We start from the raw sequence: 17,653 nt of genomic DNA on the forward strand, positions 1-17,653 counted from the left end.
TAGAGTCTCTGTCCCATTTATGAGTGTATTACTCATATGGATTTTCAGTTTCTCCGGATTTCTTTTCCTTTGTGGACACATATCCCCACAGAGTATTAACCTTTTTCATACATACATTTGCATCATGAGGTCTCTTAGGGATCAAAATTCGTCTCTTTGTTATTATTTAAGCCCATTCTACCTCGTCGAGACGAAGATTTTAACCTTCATATCTCCGGCTAGAATGACCTTAAATAGGGGCATCTGTAAGACCCCAATTTTGACCCTAAGATCCCTCATGGCATCATATCATTGCATTTGCACCTTGCCTCAAGGATCATATCATCTTGGCTCCTTAACCTTTGGGGTGGGAACTTATGAGAGTTGGTTTGAGAACACCAAGCATGCTTGAATTGTATATTATTGCTTTTCTTATTTTGTTTACTAACCAAAAGCACAAAAATATATCACTAACTTCTTTTGTTTTGTAGCTTGAGCAATCATAAGATCCAAGGCTCCTAGGAGGCCGTATGCTCAAAGATATGGCCAGATGAAGTGAAAGTAAGCATGACAATGGTTCACAAATCTCTAATTCATCATATATGCCTCCCAAGTATCTCAATTTGTCAATTTGATCAAAGCAAACCAAAGGGCTTGAGGATTGTTTCCCAAGGAAGCCCTAATTCATATGTTCATCAACTGTGCCTTGCTCATGAAGCAACCTCAACCCATGATCAAATAAAATCAAGGGAATTTCTTTCACTCATATTTTCATGCATATTTGAGCTTATTTGAGTTCCCTCAATCATCAATTCATCAAGATTTGAGGTTTGGACTTGAGAAGTTGATCAGTCAATTCATCTGACTATTTTTGAAATACACTGAAACCCTAATTTTGGGTCAACTTCCCAAGGATATAACTCATTCATTTTTCATGATTTTGGGATGGGATCAAATTAATTGGAAATTTTAAGATGTATACTTCAATTGTTATGTTGAACAAATTTTCATAATCCTAAAATAAATACATTTGATAATGAAAAACATTATAGGTCACTTTTGACCAAAGTTATTGAAATGTGAAAAAGTCCAACTTCAGGTGCCCATAACTTTCTCATAAAAAATCCAAATGATGCAACATTTGAGTCCAAATTTATTTTATTGAAACTATATACAACTTTGATGTTGAAGGTTTTGTCATTTGAGGCTTGCATCATTGAAACAAAAGGGCTTGAAATTGGTCTATTTTGGAAATTTTCACATACACATGTTTTGCACTTTGAACTTTATGACCAATTTTCACTAATTTCCCAATTTCAATTGAAGTTTTGTTCAACATAACAATTGATCCTCATGTCAAGAACTTTCCAACGATTACCCACAAGGACATGTTTTATTTTTGGAAGAGGCATTTTCGAAGAGGGGAATATTTTGGTGCAATTTTGGAAACTTGATTGAAACTCATTGCATATTCCAATTACCTCACATTTGCACGTCCATTTCAGATCAAAATGACTTCAGCTTGCCATTCAAATTAGATTTGGGCCCTCCATGCGCCTGTACAGGCCCATGCATGGAGGCCCTTATCATTCATGCACACGAAAATTCACCTTGCTTGCAGCTTGTTTTGCTATAAATAGAAGGGTTCAGCTCCATTATTCTCCAACCTGAAGGCGCCTGATATGCTACACAATTGAATCCATAACCATACCTAAAGGAATTCTCTCTTTCATTTCAAAATTTCAGATCTAATTTTCAACTTCATTGGTTGATTATTAGACTTAAAATTCCCTGGCCTTGCTTCATCTTCACCTCAAGAGTACACTACAATCAATAGCTGTGAAGAATTGTGCTCCATATATCTACATTTCAGAGGTGGATGTTCAAACTTTTCTTCTTCGAAACTCACTGATTACTGCTTGTTTCTTGTGTTTATTGGTTTGGCTGAAGTCCTCTCATCAGAGGCATTTGAATTGTGCTTTTAATTTTGCAAAATCATCAAGTTCAGTTTGAACTCCATCATTTTCCTCTTCTGATTTCTCTTACTATGGGGATCTAGAAGGAAAACCAATGGTACAGGGGTGATGTACATCACCCCAGCTTTCCAATGATATGAGGATCGCTTCATTTGGTTAAGATGTTTTGTCTGCAACTTTGGCCGGAAAATACAAGCTCGCCGGAGAAGACGGTGGTGTACACCACTGTCTGTTTTCCAGATCAAATGTGAGTCGTACGATGTGTTTTCCAGATTTAATCTCGTCCTTCCTTTATTATGACTTTTTTAAAGGCCTCGTGTGTCTCAGTTGACTAAGGCATTTGGTAGGCGCGCGCTGATAGCCCTTGGATGTGCCAGCTCAATTAATGAGACTGGATCCAACGCGCCACATATTTTCCCATTTTTCATTTTCTGATTTAATCCTCTTTTATTTTCTTTTATTTCATTTTATTTCAAAAAATCATAACTCTTTCATTTTAATTCCAAAAAACATGGGAACAATTGCATTATTTCTCTTTTAATTTCTAGTTTCTAAAAATGATTTTTAATATTTTTTTTATCATTTGATATTTTTTGTGAATTTTCTCTTTTTTGGTTATTTTTAATTCATTTTAAATAGTTTTCAATATCCAAAAAATACAAAAATATTTTCTTAACCTCTTTGAATGATGATAGATCTATGAGAAATATTCTCATCAATTTATTAATTGATTTGAGATTTTAGTTCAATTAGGTTATTTTTTATTCATTTTTAAGTGATTAAAAATAGTTTCTGGTTTCTAAAAATGCTGAAATTTTTTGTCAAACTTTGTTTGACCTTGTTGAACTTAGGATGATCCATTTGGACTTTTCAAAGTTGATTTGAAATGGATTTGAAGTTCAACCTTAAATTGTTTATTCTAATTCAAGTATTATTTTAATTTTGAAAAAATACCAAAAATATTTTATTTGTTTCTTGACTTCTAAGTTTCATTTTGCTTTTGTTTACTAGTGTTTGACTTTGATTCTAATCATCTTTGGTCAATGCACTCTACTTACTTCATTTGAATTCCATTAATGTACATTCTTATTCATATTCTTCTTCATCTTTTTTCTTTTTGATCAATGAGTTAAAGATTTGTGGTTAGCCTTGATGTATAGGAGGTTTAACCTTCCTTGATTCAAATCTAATTCATCTTGATCAAAGATCAAGTGAATGGCTTTGCATTAAGGATAGGTTGCTTCTTAATCAAGCAAAAAACCTAAATCAATACAAGATCATTCTCATTTTCTTTTGGCATGGCAAGTTGTAGGAGCTTAGCTTACTAGTCAAGGTCTCTAACTTGTGTTTGTTGCCTACATTTTTATTGACCGGCCTCAGATAGGTGTGACTACTACATTAGTCCACTTACGATTGCTTAACATAGCACTAAATTGCCTTATGGCACACTAACTCTAACTATTAACCATTAACTTTTAATTCTTGCACTTTACATTAATGCAAATTTAATATTCCTGTACATATTATTCATTTGCTTTTGCCCTTTGCTCACTTGAGCACATGTTTATGTTAATGCAATTTGCCTTTTGCTCACTTGAGCACATAATTGTGTATATACTATTTTGCTTGTGTTTTGTTTTGATTGTTGTGAACCAAATGCAAATGGACAAAAGGACTTAGATTCTAGGACATTCCCTATGCAAAATGGAGTCAAAGAGCAACTAGGCCTCATGCCTTTAGAGTGCTATAAATGCCAAAGATCAACTAGGCCTCATGCCTTTAGAATGCTTAATGTTGAAGACTTTGAAAGGACCTAATCTCTAAACTCACTCTTGTCCATTCTTTATTTGCATTGTGGAACATTTTTTTATATGTGTTTTCTTGTGCTAGGGATTCCAATTTGAGCCTAATTGAAGAACCATTGTCATAAGCATCCAAAGTGAGAGATATAAAAGCCATTGAAAGATTCCTAGGAGCTTTTTTTGAATGTGTGCTTGATTGCTTGAGTATTTTCTTATTTGCTTGCTTATTACAAAGGATGGGAGCTACTTGGATCATCACTATGATCTCAATAAGGGAACTCCATTTGTGGTTTTACTTCTCTTCCTTCATCTTTGTATGTTTAGGACTCAGCCATTCTTCTTCTTCCCTCCACTCTAACCCAAGCCAAAACTTTTGTGCAAATATTAACATTTGTTTTCAAAATTAGAAACCTAAGCATTATGCTTTTGATTTTTCAAACTTTCTTTTCATAACACTTATTTTGAATTGAATCCTAAGTTAACTTTGATCATATTTTATAAATACTTTTCATTGGTAAATACAACTCACTCAATTGTTTTTCTGGTTTCAATGGCCACTTCTTGCCAAAGTTTTTTTTTCATAAACCATAGCTATTAGGTTTGAGTTATCCTTGAGGTTGATATAATACTCACCTATATCCTTAGTGATGAACAATTAGTCTTCCATGCTTATTATAGGGTTAACCCCTCACTAGCATGTTGAAGTTATCCTCACATGGTGGATTTGTGGTTTTAGGTTGAGTTTTCTCCCTTGGATAACAAAAGACCTTAAGGCTTTTGGACCAATTAATTCACCCACTTTTTTGAGATTTTTTACCCTGAACTACGATGTTTTGATCCTAATCTTTTTTAAGATGGTATGTAGGCAATGGGTTTATCCATTCAAACACAAAAATTGTAAACAATTTGTATATTCTCTTCTCATCCCCCCAATCATGTTTGCACAAATAATTTTTTCACAAATATCAACCTACCTTACAACAAATTGTGAAAAGGGCTCCCTAGGAGTACCTAGGATGTTTTGGGTGCTTAAAACCATCCCATTGCATAACCAACCCCCTTATCCAGATCTCTGACATTTTTATTAGTTTTTGATTTGATAAAACTTCTCGGTTTTTGTTCTCTTTCTAACCTTTCCTTTGGATAAATAAAAGTGCGGTGGCGACTCGATTTGTATGATTTACTTTTGATTTAGTCAATAAATCTAAAGGTAACGAATACCCCACTACACACAGGAGCTCTAATTGTTCCAACTGACAAAAGATAGAGCACATAGAGATATTACAAAAGCCATTTAAGGGAATATGAGATATTATAAGAGCCATGAATCCATCCAGATTAATTGGCTTAGAATTTAAGAAATAAATAAAATCATTCCAAAAATAGACAAATCTCATTCAATTTTTGACCTAATTCTTATTTATAAATAGCACAAGTTTTCTACACTTTTTTCCATCCACAATTCACAAATTCAATCCCAAAAGTTGTTGTTATTCACACGGAAGAAGAACAACAACTAAACCTTAAACCTTCAACATCTATCCAAGTAAAAAAAGAGATGGAATCTCGCGTCAAAGGAGAACAAGAAGAGGAGTTAGAGGAGGTTCTAGGCAGAAAGGGGAAAGAAGGGGTTCTAGTTAGAAGGGGTTCTACCTAGAACTCACCTCTAACACATGGAGATGATGAAGATGATGAGTAGAAAATGGTGATGATAAGCTTCCATGATTCTTCATGAGCTTTTCCTTCTTCTTCCTCTTCCTCTTTCTTTCTTTCTTTTCTCTTCTCCCACTTTCTGATAACACTCTCTCTCTCTCTTTCTCCAATCTTATCTCTTCCCTTTCTCTTACCACCACACAACATATATATATAACATGTAATTAATTTATATTATGATATTAGTTAGTAATAAAATATTTCAATTGATATTTTATCTTCCAGTACCAATTGACCAATTATTAATGTTACCAAAAATGTCCTCTCTTGTACATATTAATATTAGTTTGTCCCTTTTATTAATAATTAATCTCTTCAGAGTTCACTTGTTACTCTATTGGTTCCAACTGACAATATTTAGAACTCATAGGAGCTCTAATTGTTCCAACTGACAAAAGATAGAGTACATAGGAGATATTACAAAAGCCATTTAAGGGAATATGAGATATTACAAAAGCCATGAATCCATGCAGATTAATTGGCTTATCCTTTAAGAAATAAATAAAATCATTCCAAAAATAGACAAATCTCATTCAATTTTTTACCTAATTCTTATTTATAAATAGCACAAGTTTTCTACATTTTTTTCCATCCACAATTCACAAATTCAATCCCAAAAGTTGTTGTTATTCACACTCAAGAAGAACAACAACTAAACCTTAAACCTTCAACATCTATCCAAGTAAGAAAAAGAGAAGGAATCTCGCGTCAAAGGAGAACAAGAAGAGGAGTTAGAAGGGGTTCTAGGCAGAAAGAGGAAAGAAGGAGAAAAGAGCATGCACCTTTACTAAAAACCAGTTAAAATAGCATGCAACTTTTAATCAATTTTTCTTAAATTAACTTTGTAACTAACATAAAAAAAATCAATTTTTTAAGCAACATTTAGCTAATATAAAAAAAATCAATTTTTAAATCAATTTTTTAAATAAACTTTTTTAAAGAAAGTTCTAAAGTAATCAATTTTTTAAATAAACTTCTTTAAAAAATTTCTAAAAGCAATCAATTTTTTAAATCAACTATTTTTAAAGAAATTATTTTCTAACTAATATCATGAAACAAATTTCTAAGAAAGTATTCTAAATTAACTTTCTTTTTTAGTAATATCACAAATCCCTTTTTTACTAATATAAAAAATCTTTAACACTAATGTCCTGAATCCTTTTATATAATCAAAACTCAAAACCATGATTAAAATTCAACATTCCACAAATTTCTTCTTCGCTTTTATTATCCAACAACAACAATCTTGTTTCCTTATTAAAAAACAAAAATACCAAAAAAGCTTACCCTTTTATTATTAGATTACTATATAGTCTTGGTAACTTAACTCAGTTTTAAATTCAAAATACCAAAGTATTAAGTTCATTTAGACATTTTCTCATTTTACTAGTTTAGACTCCATAGATTGTTAATATATAAAAATACAAAAAATTATGTCTTAAAAAATCAAAACAACAAAAATAATCATGTATATATGATCACACTTTATTTTCTAAATAAATTAAAAAATATTTTCGCAAAAATCAATTAGAGATCCATCTAAAATCAAATTCAACTCACTCAAACATATGTTCTCTGCCCTTGTGCATTAAGACCTTTTTATCAAACCTTTCGCCATCCCCGATGCGTTGAGAACTTTTCTAAACTAAAATCAACAAACACACACACATTTGCTCTGATCCTTCATCAAACATGAAGGTATGTAGGCATAGACTCGTAGTACTCAAGCGAGTACAATAATCAAAAATATTTTTTGTGTCCTTCTTTATTAATCAAATATTTTCTCTAAATAATAATATTTCCATTGTAAATAAATAAATTAAGTAAGAATAAGTAACTTAAGCAAAATTTTCCTTAGAAACACACACTAACCCTATAATTAGAGGAGGATCTCATTGAGTATAATGGAAGTATGGGGTACCTAATACCTTCTCATTGCTTAACCCACTCCCGAGCCCTAGTCTCTCCCCTTAACTTTAGGTTTTATCATTATTTATCTGTTTCTTAGGAACGAATAAAAAATGACGGTGACTTTGTGATTTTTCCAGCCACAACAAATCTCACAACAATATAGAACTAGATAAAGACCCGCACGATGTGCGGGGCTGAGATGAATTTTTATGTAGTATTATAAAACTTAGATTTTTATTTTATTTATTATAAAAAAATTATAATTAAGACGATAATATAAACTTTATAAAAAGAGAGAGTAAAAATTTAGGTGAAAAGAAATATGTTTGAATCATAGATATGCAAATAAGATATCTTTTTTATGGCCTTTGGATTTTTATGGTCCTCCGACTAGGATAATTTATTTCTAATACTTTTTTTAATGATGATTAGGATGATTTATTATTTAATATTTTTTTACATAATTAATTAATATTAATAGTTTTAATTAAGTTTTTTTAGAAATTAATTAATTAAGTTTTTTTAGAAATTAATTAATTAAAATTTTAAAAAATACTTTGCACCTTAAGCCCATCTCATTTAAGCACTAGCCCAATATTCAAAATTGTAAATGATAATACTAATGAGATATATAAATACTAACTATATTTACTAAAAAATCAATGTAAAATTTTAATGAGAAACCGAACTCACACTACACCTGCAATCTTTGTTCATAATTTTAGAGCAAAATTTCAATTGAATGAACAGACATACATATTTTGTTAAATGGGATAGTTATTTTGCAAAATTCCTATTAAACTATATTTGAACAAGTATTATTAATGTCTTCAACCTCATTATTCATCTTACAACGATCGTCTCTTTTGATATCAGAATCCAGGGTCAGTCCAAACAATTAAGTGGTTGAATTTTAAAATTGAATAATTAATAATTAAAAATACTTTTTTTATTTTTCTATTCATATTAAGTAAAATTATAAATAAATGAAACAACATAACAAATTTTAAAGTAGTAAAAAAAAGTGCAATTCATTAATGAAGAATTTAGATAATGTAGTTAGAAACCATTGCAATTGCATATAATTTGCTGCTTCTTTTTAAGCATTTACAGAAAATAATACTATATAAAATAAATAAATATATGGAATAGTTATTTTGATGATTGACATTAGAAAAGTAAAAAAATGAATACTTTAAAATTGAACCTCGCTAGTGTTTTGAGCATGATGATGCAATGTTGTGTGAGATACTTCAAAATTCAATTTTTTTAAACCCAAAACTACCATAAAGTATTACTATTATGATGTTTGTTAATATAGAAATATATACATCCCACATCGTAAGTTGATTAAGATTGATTACCAAAATTATCTAATTAAATAAAACTTTTATCAATTAATTAATCTAGACTTGGTCCCTGTAAGTTAGCGAGTTTTTGAATTTGGTCCCTGTATCTTTTTTTTGGTCTAGGTCCCTATATCTCATTTTTGTGTTGGCGTTAGTCCCTAGAGTTAAAATTCTATTAAAAAGAATAGATTGGACTAACAGTGCACACGTGGAACTGATGAGTAGATTAACATCGCTGACGTCGCAGACATTGCATTGACACGAAAGCATGTTATCACTAGACCAAACTACACATTTGTGTAGCTCGTTGCAACAAATATATATATATATATATATATATATATATATATATATATATATATATATATATATATATATATATATATATATATATATATATATATATATATATATATATATATATATATATATATATATATATATATATATAGATATATATATATATATATATATATATATATATAATTGATTAATTAGCTTAATTATTTAATATTTCAATAGTTTGTTTCAATTATTTAGTTCATTAAATTATTCATTTATTTAATATTTCAATTATTTAATATTTTAATATTAAAAATTTTAAATTAGTTTAAAATTTAATATTTCATATTTCAACTATTAAAATTTAAAATTTACTCAGCAGTTCCATGTGTGCACCGTTAGTCCAATCAACTTTTTTTTAAATATAATTTTCACTCCAGGGACTAACGCTAACAAAAAAGTGAGATATAGGGACCCAGATAAAGAAAAGATACAGGGACCAAATTTAAAATCTTGCTAACTTACAGGGACCAATAGACTATTTAAGCCATTAATTTAATTAAAATGGTCGAAGCGATTTAACCATAATGTGCTCAAAACCAGTTTGTGTGTAATGGCAACAAGAGTAATATCATACGCAAGATCATAACACGACGAAAATATCCTATCAATGTATTGAAATTTTGGCGGCATAACCACACAGAAAAGTCGAATCCACGGATTTAATCCAATTTAACGCAATGGAATCAAATAGCAACAACAATATTATATTTACAATATTCATAATTTATGAGAGTGTCATGATCAACGAGCCTAATGCACATAATAAAACCCAATACTTATCCTAAATTCAATTTTATAATAATAATAATAATAATAATAATAATAATAAAAAATAAACAAAAAGAATATTGCAAGGGGGGAGCAGCGCCCCTACTTCTTGATTCCATATAGTCTGACTTTTTTTCAGCAAAATTAACGACGGTCATTGATATTATGACATGTGGCATCAAAAAAAGAAGAAGAAGAAAGAAACAAATTAAATGCCAAAACGTTAGAACGCAAAAACATAACAAAATCCAACCATTCCTCCTCACTTTTCTTCTTAATTTCAACACTTATTCCAAAAATAAAAACAAAATAAAAATATACTCTAGGATCAAACCAACCTATATCAACCATTAGTTCTAGTCTCAATCTCAATGTTAAATGAAAACAATAATAAAATAGAAGGATTACCCAAATCGCGGTGGACAGATCGGCATTATAGCGTGAAGATATGTTGATATCATAGTTCAACCTTAATGTAATGAATCATTAACAACACTATATTTCCATCTATGTAGCAACCTCTTAAAATTAAACATTGCATACTGTTTCTCGATCTCAAACATCTGATCTAACCAATTTGGCATAAATGGTTATGTCCACATACACATAACCTGAAAGTTCTAACGCCCAATTTACCAAATTTCCTCCAATCTGTTACAAAGAAACAAAATTACACAACAAACATATTAAGAATCAAAACAGAGGAACATACTATATTCTATTCTAGTCCAATAATTCATCGAAGTAGCTCGTAGTTCATTCACTTTGTATGGTTCGTTGGGTGACTTTGGGTTTGGAATGAAAGCTCTGAATATTATTGAAGGCTCTCAACAACGGATTTGTGGTGATTTTAGGGATCAGTGAGAGTAGCGGATGGTGGTATTCAAGGTGTTTATTTTTTTGAGTTATTAGGGGTTGTGAGTAGTGTCGGAGAAGAAGGAATGATGTTGTGCTACATGTGGTCGCGACTGCGATTTGTAAGGAGGAGAGAGAAGATCTCGTGGTGTCACAGTATTGCGGAGAGAGAGAGTGTTGAGGTTTGTATGAGACTGAAACCGGCGACGAGGAGAGTGAGGTAGATGTTTTGTGCCAGTTGTTATTGTTTGGATGTTTTCCAACGATGATGGTGAAAAGCGGTAAGTTTGTGGTGGTGTAAGTGAGATTTAAAGATAGTGATGAGATTTGGCTAGAGGAAGGTTGAAGAGCGTGGTAGGGAAGACTTCACGCATCAGAGAAAAAGATGAACTTTTTTATTTTCTTATGATTGAGAGAAAGTGTTCTCTATTTCAGTCAGTGGAGAGAATCATCCGTTGGGAATTTTTTAAGTAGTGGCTCGCGTGACAGCAGTGAAGGAGGGAGGAAATCCTCTCAATTTGGGCCATCTTTCTGCTAAGAGAGAGTATCCAGGATAAAGTTAATTTTGTCTTTATTCGCTCTTTGTTAGCTGGTGTGTGTGATTTATGAGTGGTCCAAAATTTATTCCTTCTTTTCATTTTTATTGCTGAATTTTGAATGAAAGATATAAAGATGTCGCATGTCATTTGCTTATTGGAGGGATAAGTCATTTTTCAATTCTCCTTATCCGCTGCTATGAGAGACGTTGGGGAGACAATCCAAAACCAATATCATCTTTTTTCTTTCTCTTTATTAATTCCTTTTAAACTTATTTGTTTGAACAATAAAAATACACATGGATAATGTTTGCTAACCCTTGATTAAATGAACCTAATGGTCATGATTGAAATAAAGAAATACAAATTAATTTAAAATGTCAATGTTGCCCCTTCTAGAAGTTTTAAAAGATTTAAAATAAATTAAATCAATTAAATAAAATAGAATTCACATCCTTTAAAATAAATATGATAAAATCAAAATAATGATATAGAAAATTCTATTTAATTATTTTGAACACTTTGAAAAAAGAATAAAAATAAAAGGACTAAATATGAATAAAAATTGAGCGCAAAAGTGCTTGAAAAATTAAAATGAATGCACTAAAATGGTTAGCGTGAAATAAACTTCTCGAAAACTTATAACTTTGATCAAATTTTGAAGTGAAAAATACTCGACTGAAAAGGTTCAGGTTGATGAAAATGCAACTGAAAAAGTAGTCGAAAAAGAAAAACGAGTACGCCAAGTTAAACTACGCAAACTGGAGATTAACAAGAATGAAGTCTGCAAGCTCTATTTCAAAACTTTTCGTCCGCTAATTTTATGTACATTTTGAGAAACGAATCGTATGGTATCATATTCTTTGTTTTGATGTTTTCGTCAATTAGAGTGTATATGATTGTGTTTATTTGCTTATTTGTAATTTGCGTTTTATTCAAATATTTGCGTGCTTGTAATTCATTTGCAATTTGATTTGTACGGTTTTTGCTTCGGCTTTTAGCATTATACAATTAAGACCTCTCACTAATCAATAAAATTAGAGTTTTTATCCATTAGTGTTCTTTTTTTAGCATTGTGAGTTGGTGTTTGTCGTTTTATCTGTTGTTGCTTGAATCACAAGTTAGAATACTTAAATCAATGTGACCAATAATTTAATTAGAATCATGTGCAATTTGTGACTCGAAAAGAGTTTTGAGAAACTTGGAATTTGTCTCTTGACGATTTGACTTGAATCATAAAATTAACTTGACTCGAATCACAACCTAATGTGACTCAAATCATGTTTAAAGCTTCGCTACAATCATAACTCTCCATGAAATCTATAATTGGCCTCTTCTTAATTTGACTCGAATCATGAATTGAACATGATACAAATTTCAAAATTTTCATAAATAAAGTCATGAATATTCAACAATTTCATAAAAAAAGTCATGAATATTCAACAATTTCGTAAATAAAATCATAGGTCATATACACTTGGAGTGATAACAATGATTTTAAATTGCAGTTGGATTGTGGACATTGGGGGATACAGAAATATTTGGAAGTGGGGGCAAATACATCATCTATTATATTCATTAAAATTTATATTTTATAAAACTAAGAGTTTGATGAACAACCTTATATTCATATTTTTGACGTACATAAGTCATTTCTTAAAACAACAACATAGGTAATCAACACCTAGAGTATATTTTTGAGGAACAGAAGTCATTACTTAAAACAACAACATAGGTAATCAACACCTAGAGTATCACAAAATCCACCAAATGAAAATCCCTTGCCCTTACAGTCTTGATCGCAGGTAGGAGAACAAAGCCCAGAACAACACTGTGCATCTGGCGACCCCGGGGCGCATGATTCATCTAAAACTATTGCTGGAGTCCCCAAACTAGTAACCAATCCTGAAATAATATAACATAACATATTTTCAATTTAAGTTAGTAAATTGTTTACGAAATATACAACTCTAAAATATTAAAACAAAAACTTTCTCCTCACTTGAAAACAAGACCAAAGCAATGCATGAAACAAAGAGAAGATAGGATCGATAGTTGTTAAATGCCATTTTTTCTGTGGAATTTGTATATCTTTAATTTTAGACTTATCTCATTTCCATTACGTATATATAGACTTGGAAAATGTAGTATTTAGAATAATATTAATATTTGTATTGACTAAAGTTTTATAAAAATTTATAAAAGAAAAGTGTAAGGAATATCTTTTAAATATAATAACATTTCCTTTATTTCTTGTAAATAATTTACATTATATTTAACCAAAGAAAATATATTAATTTAAGCAAATGTTGATTCAAAATCATGAAAGTATTATGTGGATTACATTCACACCTATAAATGGTAAACATTTGAAGATTATAAGGATTTATTATTTTTCAATATTAATTGTTAGTGTTTGATCATTGTAACAAAATATCACTAGTAATTCATGTTATTGTCTAAAGAATTGACATGAATGATGCACTTGGTATTTTAATGTGTATATTTTTTTGTTCTCTATAAACTAATATAGTTTTTGTATTTGCAACATAAGTTAGATATTGATTCTCAAAATTTCTAACTTTTAGGAATAAAATAGGAACATTATGTTTTTGGATCTAGACCTTACATAACGATGGAGAAACTCAAATTCTCTCAAAATTTAGTATATTTAAAGTGAGACTCGAGTTTAAAAGTGAGTACACTCCAAATTGCACAGTTCTATATTTACTATTTACTAGTGATATTTTGTTATCAATTACTAATGCAATAAATGGAAAGACAAACTCTCGTTAGAGTGATGACTTTTCATTAAGATTATTAAGCAAAGAAAATATCAGAAGTGCATTATGAAACTATTTAATTTTGCTAAAGAGTTATAGTTTTGTCAATTAGGTGATTTTGTCGAAAATTTAACGTATGATATTCTCTTTGCAAAATTAAGTTTGTAACTATTAAAGTTAGAAATTATTCTTTAATAGAATAAATTCATAAATTATGCAATAAGGAAAAGATTGAAGATAGAGAAAATAAAATAGTGCTCATTCAGTAAATACCTCAAAGGATGAGGAAAAATAAAGAATAATAGGAAAATATAATCTAAAGTAACAAATGTTCAATGGCGTTAAAAGATACATCAATTTAAAGGTGACAAATTTGGTGAAGATTGATAATCTTTTATTTGTTTTTAACTATTTTAGATTGTCATTAGAAGCTTAATATCTAATGGAAAATTTGGTGAATGAATAAATTTAAGTTTTAATATAATAATTTTTTTTAAATCATGGATTCAATTTATCTTTGAAATTCAAATATTATTATATTTAATCCAGTCATAATTTGTGACAATCTAGAATTGTTGAATATTTTAAGAAATACAAACTTTAGTCTCAAGTTAAACATTACTTTGAGACAAATATTGTAATGTGTCTTGAGAATATTAAGTTTGGGGAGAGATATGGTCAACGAATAAAATTGAGTGGGAAATAATTGGCTCTAACTCATATTTTAGACATAACGCATTTCCATTATATATATATATATATATATATATATATATATATATATATATATATATATATATATATATATATATATATATATATATATATATATATATATATATATATATATATATATATATATATATATATATATATATATATATATATATATATATATATATATATATATATATATAGAGAGAGAGAGAGAGAGAGAGAGAGAGAGAGAGAGAGATTCATATGTTTCCATACAATGTGAATATCATTTAGATGCTTAAGTCTTGATTTTTTTCTGTAAGTCATACACAAGTAATGAGAGATAAAGACTTGAGTTAAGAATCATTGAGAAATTCCTTAGAGCCGAGTGAACCCGTAAGATATAGGAACTCGCTGAGATTATTGTATCACACCACTATTGTTATTGTTTTTCAGGTGTTTATTTGCAGGTTAGGGGAAGGAAGATATTGTCCGATGATGTTTCAAAGACTTTCATTATGTGATCTTCCACTGTGGATATTTTTGCAATGAGAATATTGTACATATATCTTATTTTTTATTTACGAACTATTGTATGTCATATGCCATACATTGTATTTTTCGTGATGGACATGTATCTAATGATGCCATTAGGCACTTGTATTGTATTTGTACCAATTAATATTTCATTTAATGTATTTTCTAGATGTATATTATATGGAGTGTTACAGTTGATCTAGGTTTTAAATGATTACTGATCCCAAATTTTGAAACCTAACTTAATTTTACTAATTAAAATTAGTAATACTTTAGGAATAGAGAATTACAATTTTGTGATATGGGAACTAATGCGGGATAAAACCTTGTTTTGATTTTGAATTCACCTAAGGGATTAAGGGATTGTTATTAAAAGAGAGTGTTACACACCACAAAATCGGGTATATCTAGTTTGTTAATTTATCGTAACACTAAAACAACACTTCAAGGGAATAAACACAATTACCAAAAATCGACAAATAAAAGATTCAAAAAAGGCCTGGTCATTTTATTTGTTCCAGTGAATAGAGGGGTCCCATGATATTTATAGTTCATCAAACCACACTAGGGTTCCATATCTAGATTTATAATACGCCCATCAAAATGAATCGCCTACCCAAACACTCATTTTGCATGAAAATGTCAATGAACCTTGTTTCCTCTATTTATAAAAGATAATAGATAATTAAGAGGGTAACACGTGAAAATCAAAACTGCCTTTATTTCAAAATGGATGAAAAGAGGGGAAGGAGAAAAGGCATGAGACTCCAAGGGTTTCACCGCCTGAAAGGACTGTTTCCCTTATCTAACATTACGACATCCGCTAAGAAGGGGAGAAAATACAGAGTCCACCAATGAAAGTCAATCATCGTGTAGTTTTGTCAGTTTTTTTTAGTGTTTTTAATAGTATTTAGAGGAGTATTACATGGTTTGAAGATTAATTTTGGTTTTATTTGAGACAAAGAAGAAAGTTGTGAATTTTCTGCACGTTTTACATTACCACATATGTTAAAATAATTTTATCATATCTAGAGCTTTGTAACTCTGATAGAGGTGATACCAACGACAAATGAGAGCTAAAAAGAGAGATAGCTACGGAAAAAAATGTGGCACAATTTGGACAGTTTTATGCCTTTTATAAAAGGAAAAATATGCATAATATTTAGTAGTTGGAGGTTTTTTATAGTAATTTGAGACCCAATAGAATTTAGGAGCAATGATTGAAAGTTTTTTTTCCCGTTGAAGACTGATTTCCATCTCCAAATTCATATATTTTTCTTCTAAGCTTATTGTTATAAATAATTTTATTATGAGTAACTAAGTTTTCTTAAATTAGACCTTTTGAGATGACTTTATTTTGATCTATTTGAACCATGTAATTGGCTGAGTATTGTTTTATTAATTTGTAATTCTAGTATTATTCAGTTATATTTGTTCTTAATGCTTTTTTTATGTTTACGAATGTACAAATTTATCTAGGTTTTGAATGATTATTGACCCTAACTTTTGAAACCTGACTTAATATATCTGTTTATAATTAGTAATTACTTTAGGAATAGAGAATTATAATCTTGTGATATAGGAATTAACACGCGATAAAATATGTTTTGATTTCAAATTCTTCTAAGGGGTTATGGTTTTTTTATTAAAAGAGAGGGTTATACATCAAATAATTGGGTATACCTATTTTGTTAATTCATCTTAATACTATAAGAACACTTTAAAGAAATCGACGCAATTAGAAAACAATTAGGGTTGACAATAAACCGAACAAACTCTGATATAGTTCGGAACTCGATTCAACAATTAAATCGTTGAACTAGGTTCATGAAGCAAATGAGCTGAATATGAATAAAAAATTAAGTTCGTTAACTAAATGAGCTGAACTTGAACTATACATAATTTGACTCGTTAGGTTCATGAATCAACTCAATTATATATAAGAACAATTACATTATCTTTAAGAGTATATTTAAAGATGTACTGAAAATCTTAACCTTACATTTTCTTTTAATGTAACAGTTTTAATTGATAATATATATATTCTCAATTAAGAAAAATATTTCTAAAAATAATTATACAAATAAAATCAACATCATATAAATGACGTTTTTCAAAAAAAAAATTTAAAAATTAACAAACATATATTTTCTAATTTAAAAAATATCTTTTTAAAAAATATACTTAATATATAAAAAAAGTATCTTGAAATTAAAAAAAAATTTAAATTTCCTTTAATTTTTAAAAAATATCTTTTTCAAAAATATCTTCTTAATTTAAGAAAAACAAATAATATTCTAGATTTCCTTTAATTTTAAAATATATATTTTTAAAAAATATACTTCATATAAAAATATCTTTAAATTTAAAAAAAAACATATATCTTTAATTTGTTTTAAATTA

General features: G+C 29.3%; 1 long non-coding RNA gene across 1 annotated transcript; it reads right to left on the reverse strand.

Annotated features, from left to right (window-relative positions):
- Positions 1-12,668: 12,668 nt before the first annotated feature.
- LOC127085899 (uncharacterized) lies at positions 12,669-13,335 on the reverse strand. The gene is made up of 2 exons (XR_007789298.1): positions 13,237-13,335; positions 12,669-13,139 (listed from the first exon to the last, which is right to left on the reverse strand). It is a non-coding gene; the product is annotated as an uncharacterized LOC127085899 (long non-coding RNA).
- Positions 13,336-17,653: the final 4,318 nt, after the last annotated feature.

This window comes from Lathyrus oleraceus, chromosome 5 (genome assembly GCF_024323335.1).
Source record: "Lathyrus oleraceus cultivar Zhongwan6 chromosome 5, CAAS_Psat_ZW6_1.0, whole genome shotgun sequence".
NCBI classification, from domain to species: domain Eukaryota; kingdom Viridiplantae; phylum Streptophyta; class Magnoliopsida; order Fabales; family Fabaceae; genus Lathyrus; species Lathyrus oleraceus.